The sequence below is a fragment of the Capricornis sumatraensis genome, chromosome 19 (genome assembly GCF_032405125.1).
Source record: "Capricornis sumatraensis isolate serow.1 chromosome 19, serow.2, whole genome shotgun sequence".
NCBI classification, from domain to species: Eukaryota; Metazoa; Chordata; class Mammalia; order Artiodactyla; family Bovidae; genus Capricornis; species Capricornis sumatraensis.
Window position 1 is genome coordinate 28,043,254 of NC_091087.1, and position 7,555 is coordinate 28,050,808.

The following is a 7,555-nucleotide window of genomic DNA, read 5'->3' on the forward strand; positions in this document are numbered from 1 at the left end:
AGGCGGAGTCTTAACCACTGGCTGCTGCTGCTGCTGCTGCTAAGTCACGTCAGTCGTGTCCGACTCTGTGTGACCCCACAGACGGCAGCCCACCAGACCACCAGTGAAGTCCCAGTACGTCTATTTTAATACAAAAAGTTTTAAGAGGAAATAACACAAAATTCGTCAACATTATTATTATTGAAAAAATAAGTAAATGTATGCACGTGGTAAAGTGTCATATAATTTAGGAAACTATGAAATTAAAAGTAAAAAATCTCCCTCCTGTTTTCTAGTACCTCTTGACAGAGTTTATCACTGTTCACACTTCCTTGTGTATGCAACAAGAAAAATGTGTTAGGTATCTCTCAGCATATACAGTAAATGTTTCTTTACATTTTTTTTCACAAAATGTATCATACTATGTGCACAGCATCTTACACCACCTGGAGGTCTTTCTACATTACCATGTAGAGATCAACCTCATTTTTTTACAAGGCAACAGAATTCCAAGGAAAGATACTCCAAACACTATTTATCTAGGCCTCTGTGTGTGCCCTGCTAAGTCGCTTCAGTCATATCTGACTCTTTGCAACCCTATGGACTGTAGCCCATCAGGCTCTTCTATCTATGGACTTCTCCAGGCAAGAATACTGGAGTGGGTTGCCATGCCCTCCTCCAGGGGAGGCCTCTATCTATAAACATTTAAATTATTTCATTTTTTTTGCTATAAATACTTCAGTAATAAACATTCTTATACCTATTTTGACATATTTTTATTATTATATTTATATAATATACTCCTAGCAACAGAATTTCTGGTTCTCCTTCTAAAAATGACTGCATCAACAGTGAAGTGAAGTGAAGTTGCTCAGTCGTGTCTGACTCTTTGCAACCCCATGGACTGAAGCCTAACAGGCTCCTCAGTCCATGGGATTTTCCAGGCAAGAGTACTGGACTGGGTTGTCATTTCCTTCTCCAGGGGATCTTCCCAACCCAGGGATCGAACCTGGGTCTTCCACATTGTAGGCATCTGAGCTACCATCAACAGTAGGAGGGTGAATTATCTTCCTCATTGTCAACATACTGTGTATTATCACACTTAAAATTTTTTTGCTGAGACTTCCCTGGAGGGCCAGTGGTTAAGACTGGGGGCAGGGGGCACAAGTCTGATCCCTGGTTGGGTAACTAGGATGCTGCAAGATATGGCAAAAAAAAAAAAGTTCTTATCACAAGAAAAAAAATTGTTTAAATTGCCAAAGGTTGAAAGCAGGAGGGGAAGGGGATGATGTAGAGAATGAGATGGTTGGATGACATCACTGACTCAACGGACATGAGTTTGAGCAAGCTCCAGGAGATGGTGAAGGACAGGGTAGCCAGGTGTGCTGTAGCCCATGGGGTCGAAAAGAGTCAGACACAACTGAGCGACTGAACAACAACAAATAATAGGTGAAAAAATGGTGTCTATATTTGTTTTGATTTGCGTTTAAAAATTATTACAAATTTTTATAATTTTTGAAATATAATATTTTATAACTATTATAAATTTTTAAAAAGTGGGGTTGAGCACTCACTCCCTGCCCCACTCCCCCTGTCTCTCTCTGTGAGCTGCTTATTCTTATCTTTTATCCATTTTCCTATTGAGTTCTTGGTTCTTTTCATACGCATCTACATAAATTCATAGTACATTAGAAATTAACCCTCGGTTTGTTACAAATACCTCCCCCATTTTGTCATTTCTTTCTGAATTCATTTATGGACTATAATGGTTTGTAGATGTTTTTGTGTTTTCAAATTTATTTTTCTTCCTGATTTCTGAGTGGCTTAGTTTTAAAATTTAGAAAATTCAAGTTGCTTGCATACGTGTGTGTATATGCATAAAGCATATCAAACATGCAATAGTAAAACCCCATTATCAGAAAGTTTATGGCACCAAACCATTCCTTTCGGAAGTCTCTACCTCCCAGGCCATGTGACTCAGTAAATAACATAGTCATTGGCTTCAATAATTTTGTAAACGAGTATCTCAGGGGCAAGGACTCCGCTTGTGGCTCAGATGGTAAAGAATCTGCCTGAAACGCAGGAGACATGGGTTCAATCCCTGGGTGGGGAAGATCCCCTGGAGAAGGGAACTGCTACCCACTCCAGTGTTCTTGCCAGGAGAATCCCCAAGGACAGAGGAGCCTGGTGGGATACAGTCTATGGGGATGTAAGAGCTGGACGTATAAACAGCAACAGATCTCAGGGGCAGCCAGGCTCTGACAAGGCAGTCAGGCTCTGACATTTCTTTTGCCTGCCAAGTGTCTTGGAAGCTTTTACTAAATGTCTCCCCCCAAAATTCTTTTTTTTCTTTTTTCAATGGTCACATAACTATTCTGGTGAAAATTTTCTTCTTATGAACTAAGCAGGCTAGGGATACACTAGTGTGTGTAGTGTGTGGGGTGTCTGGGTGTGTTTCCCTGTGCATGAAAGTGTATGTATTTGATTTTTTTCCTTTTTTTCATCCTGTTTTGGTAATTAGTCTTTGCCTGTAAAATCTTGGAGGACACTGAGGATTCTGGAGCCAGATCTCCTCTAAAACACCCCTCAAGCCACCTCCACCACCACTCGTGCCTCTGTGTCTTGGCAAGCAACACCCCACACCCAGGCCGCCTCCCGAGTCATTCAGTCCAGCCCAGAGCACCCTTGTGTCTTCCCAGAAATGTCCTTGAATAGAGCAGTTCAGCACAGGGCATGGGAACTGGCCAGAGGCTGTAAATCCATTTTTCTCCTTGGCATGAAGGGGCTAGAGAAGCCCAGGCCGGCACAGAACAGCTGAAAAAGAGAAAAGCCAACATTCCCGGAGAGGCAACTCAAGGTCCAGAGCAAAGTGCCTCCTTCTGCCACACTAAATGCAAACCATTCATTTAAAAACAAAACAAAACAAAACAAAAAACAGGAAAATATACTGGTCTTGGAGGATTAAAAAAAAATTTCACTCTAAAAAAATTTGTTTAAATCCTGCTCTAGCTCTTTTTACATGAATAAGTGTCAAGTGATACTTAATTTCACAACTTTTCAGTGACACTTCCTTGAACTGGATTTAACCCTTCTGTCTATAAAATAAATGTTTCCCTGATTCCATTTGCTAGTTTCTCTTCCTGTCTGGGCATTCCTACATCGATCCCCTCTTTCGGCCTTTCCTTCTCTATAGGCCAGTCTTGCAGCATCCTACAACACTGTCCCTTTAAATTATCTTTTCCTGGGACTTCCTTGGTGGTCCAGGAGAGACGACTTCACCTTCCAATGCAGGGAATATGGGTTCAATCTGTGGTCAGGGACCTTAGAGTCCTCATGCCTTGAGGCCAAAAAAACTTAAAACAGAAGCAATACTGTAACAAATTCAATAAAGATTCTAAAAATGGTTCACATCAAAAAATGTTTAAATTATCTTTTCCCAGGCACACTTGGCAGGATTCTGTGGCATAGCTAGCAGAAATGTGACATGCCTTCTGCATGACCAGAGCAGTCTCCCTTCTTACTCTGTCATCAAGGAAGTAGGTTGGAGTAAGTAATGCTGGGAGTCTTGAGTAGGAGGAGTTGCTTCCTGGACCCTCAAGGCCCACAGGCCCCTCTGCCTCAATGCCTGGAGCTCACCTGCTCAGGTGTCACTGGCTCTGATTGTCACTAAGTGTTATAGAAAGCAGGATCTGCCCACCCCATCTCTATCACCTCCATCCACTTGAGATGAGCTGGGAGCTCTCCCTAGGCCTTAGGCTGAGCATTGCTCGGGGTGAGTTTCCTTCTTGCTCAACATCTAAAGACAAGTGGTGACGTGTAGTTTCTTCCTGTCCTAGAAGCCTTCAATCTCCAGACTGGATAACTCACCTTTGTGGGGTGTATTAGTAAGGAAATCTAGAGCCAATCACCTCTCCTCTGGTGGATATCTGGAGTGGCCATGTGATTTATTTATCATTATTATTTTTTAATTTGGCTGTGCCAGGTCTTAGTTGCGGCATTCAGGATCTTTAATTGTGGCATGAGAACTCTTAGTTGCAGCTTGTGAGATATCTAGTTCCCTAACCAGGGACTGAACCTGGGCCCCCTGCACTAGGAGAGGAGAATTTTAGCCACTGGACCATGAGGGAAGTCCCAGCCATGTGCTTCAGACTCAAACAACCAAATACTCTTTTCCTGGTCTTGGAACCTTGAGAGGAAGGCAGGTAAACAGATATGGCTAGAGCATCACCAGAGCTCATGGAGTGGGCAGCCTGGGTTGTTTTTGCTAAGAGATTGTTGCTGTGGTTTGGGGGACTTGACTCCCTTTTCTTGGTTCCTGACTATTTTCAAGCCTGATACTTCAGTTCCCATTTACTCTGTAAGTTCCCTTATATTCTTTCAATAAGTCCCTTTTAAGTTAGCCAAGAGTCATCCTTTGAAGCTTCTAACCAAGAGCACTCACTAGTAGAACTGAGCCTCTGGCATCCCTGTGGTTTGGAGGATGGAGAAAAGGAATCACTGGGAGAAGCAACCCTGCTCACTGTACTGGACTTGTTCTGGGCTTTCTCACTGTCCGGGCTGGTATTAGGGCACTAGCGTGGGTACCAGGACCATTACACCCCAAACTGGACTTAAATGTGACTTGCTCTCCATCTAAATGTGGGGTAAGTTCACACTGGCCAGGACCAACTTCTCAAAGAATCAGGCATGGCACAGAGATGGTCCTAGATTCTCCTGTGACAAGACAGTGCCAGTTTCTTGACCTCATGGGTTGTCTTGGGAGAGAAGCAGAGGGAAATGAACCCTTAGACTACTGGGAAGTTTCAGCTGTATCCCACCTCCCCAAACCCCTGCCTCAACCAAACAAATATCTTCCCTTTTGTTGTAAATTTCCACTCCTTGTGGAGATGAAAAAGTGGAGATACAAGCTTTGTTAATACAATATCAAGTCCAGAATTATCATCTTCAGTCATTTTGGAGATCTTGCTGTTTAAGAATTCTGACCACTGTAGAGGTGGTGACTGGGAATTATGCCTGCAGGCACTTAGGGCAGATTTCTCAGGCCAGCCTGGAGTGATGCTGTTTGTATGTGGTCACTTTGGACTAATAACTTAAGATGCTACTGTACCAGGGACAGAGCATTCAATAACTGAACCTCTCTTTGCATCTTTATACTTAAAGAGGTTAATTAGTGAAAAATGAATGAAATTCAAATAATCTTTGGAGTGGTGCAGACAGCTTTCCAAGAGTGACATAAAACTCAGAAGCTATAAAAAGACAAGACTGACAAACTTGACAGCATAAACATGTCAAATTTCTAAATAAAAAACAAAACAGCAACAATCGAACCGCGTAATGAGAAAAACAGCAGAGACTTCTGTGACAAAGGAATCATTTTCTTAATAAGCTAAGAGCTTTTTCCATCCAGGGATCAGAGTCTCTTATCTCTCCTGCATTGAAAGGCGGCTTCTTTAACACTAGATCCACTTGGGAAGCCCAAAGAGCTTTTACAAGTAAATTCAACTTTAAAAATGGGAAGAAGATATGAAAAATCAGTTCATAGAAAATGAGATTAAAATTACCAATAATCAAGAAACATTTCTCAAACACTCATGAAATGAAAATTAAATTTTCATGAAAATGAAATTTAAATAAAAAAACAAATGTAGCCATTTGATTATGCATACTCCCAATAATTGCCTTGTACAAAAATATACCATTGTTCTATCACAGACCATTAATTATTGACCAGACATATTAATACCACTTTTGTTACCCAAACGTTATTGATCAGAGACAGTTCAATATTCACTAACATAACAAATCAGTGTTAGTTTCTGCAAAAATCACCTAGTCAATAATGTTAGGAGTGTCTTTCTCTCCGGCCTTGTATTTCCCCCTTGAATTTCCAGGCAGTTATCCACCTGCTGTCATACACTGATATGACAGGCATTTCTTTAAAAGCACTGTGAAGTGAAACATTTCTTGCCATATAGGTGGGCAAGAAGTGTCATAGCTATCTGCGATTTTCTCTCTCCAGATGTGAATTTCTGAGCTATGCCAATAAGCAGCACCACTCCCTACGTGAGGAACTTAAGGAAGTCACAGTCATCAGTGACTGTGCTGTGCTTAGTTGCTCTGTCGTGTCCAGCTCTTGACCCCATGGACAGCAGCCAGCCCTCCAATGTCAACTGGTGAGCCCTAAGGGAAAATGCAGGATGCTGGCCCCAGATAGCTGAGATGCATATGAAAAAAATGACTTCAATAATCCCAAACTCTTGCACCTTCCCATACATAGAAGAGCACTAAATTCCTTAACTTAATATCTGGTTTTTCTTACTGAACAATAATCTTTGTTGTGCAAACTACCTGCTCCTTTCCTTACAAACTTGTATATAGCCTGACTCCCTCTCCCGCCTCCTGGGAGCTATTTCTTAGGGCTGAGTTATTGTCTCCCGGGCTTGGAGTCCTGAACATTCCCAACTGAACAAAACATTCTCTACTTTCACGTTGCGGCTAATTTTTTAGTGGACAGTGCCAGCCACTGAAACCCCACAAGAGAGGCCAATCTGTCACTCTCAGCCCCCCAGTGCCGAGATTGATAATAAGCAAGGCTGGGATAACTATTAATAACAAGGAGACATGGAGCAGGTGTGCTGGGGGCGGTGACTCCGCCTAGGGCGGTATGATGAGGCAGGTTCCGTACAGGAGGAAACGGAGGAAAGAATGGGAGGTCCGCGGCAGAAGAGGCGGGACAAAGCTCTCCTCCTGACCCAGGAACACCACGTGCGTAAACAAAAGGGTGTCCAGAAGCCAGGTGCGAGCCGGGGGGCCGGCTGTGGGAGGGGCGCCGGGCTGGGCCGGAAGGGACTTCTCTGTGCAGATTCTTTTCCTATTCAGGGGCCGCTTTCGGCTGTCGAAGGGCCTAACAAAATTATCTGCCACACAGTTTACAGCTGAAAGAGAGCTTCCATCCAACTTTCCCTTTTTATAGACCACTATTTGGAGGACTTAAAGAAGTGGAGTGATCTGTCCCAGGTCACAGGTCTGGGGCCCTGACTGCCGGTCGGTGGATTTTCCCGCTTCGGTTCCATGCACCCTGCGCAGGTTATCAAATCCCCAAACTCTGCTCCCTGGCCCGAGGTCGCAGTCGGCTCGTGAGGACTACATCTCCCACAATGCCTTCGGCCCAGCCTCCCTCCCGCCGCCAGGCTGGGTCCGTATTCGCCAATGGGAAAGCAGAGTTTCCAGGGACCGTTCTCGGTGGCCAATGAGCGCGGCGGGGGGGCGGGCCTCGCCCGTCCATTGTTCTCGGTGCCCCTCGGGCTTGAGCCGCTGCGACTCCGGAGCGGCCGGACCGTGCCCGGTGGCGCTTTAGCGCGTGGAGCGACTGAGGAAGCGGCATCCGGTCTCTGGAGAGGTGAGCCCGGAGACAGAGAGCCGGAGCCGCGCTGGCCGGGGGAGCAGCCCGAGGCCAGGGGATAACGGGCCTGGAGCCAGGGCGGGCAGCCCTGCTGGGGGAGGGGCGTCGGGGGCCGTGTTCGTGTCCTGCGGACTCCGGGCTGTCCGAGCTTAGACGCCCGGTCGCGCTCAGGGA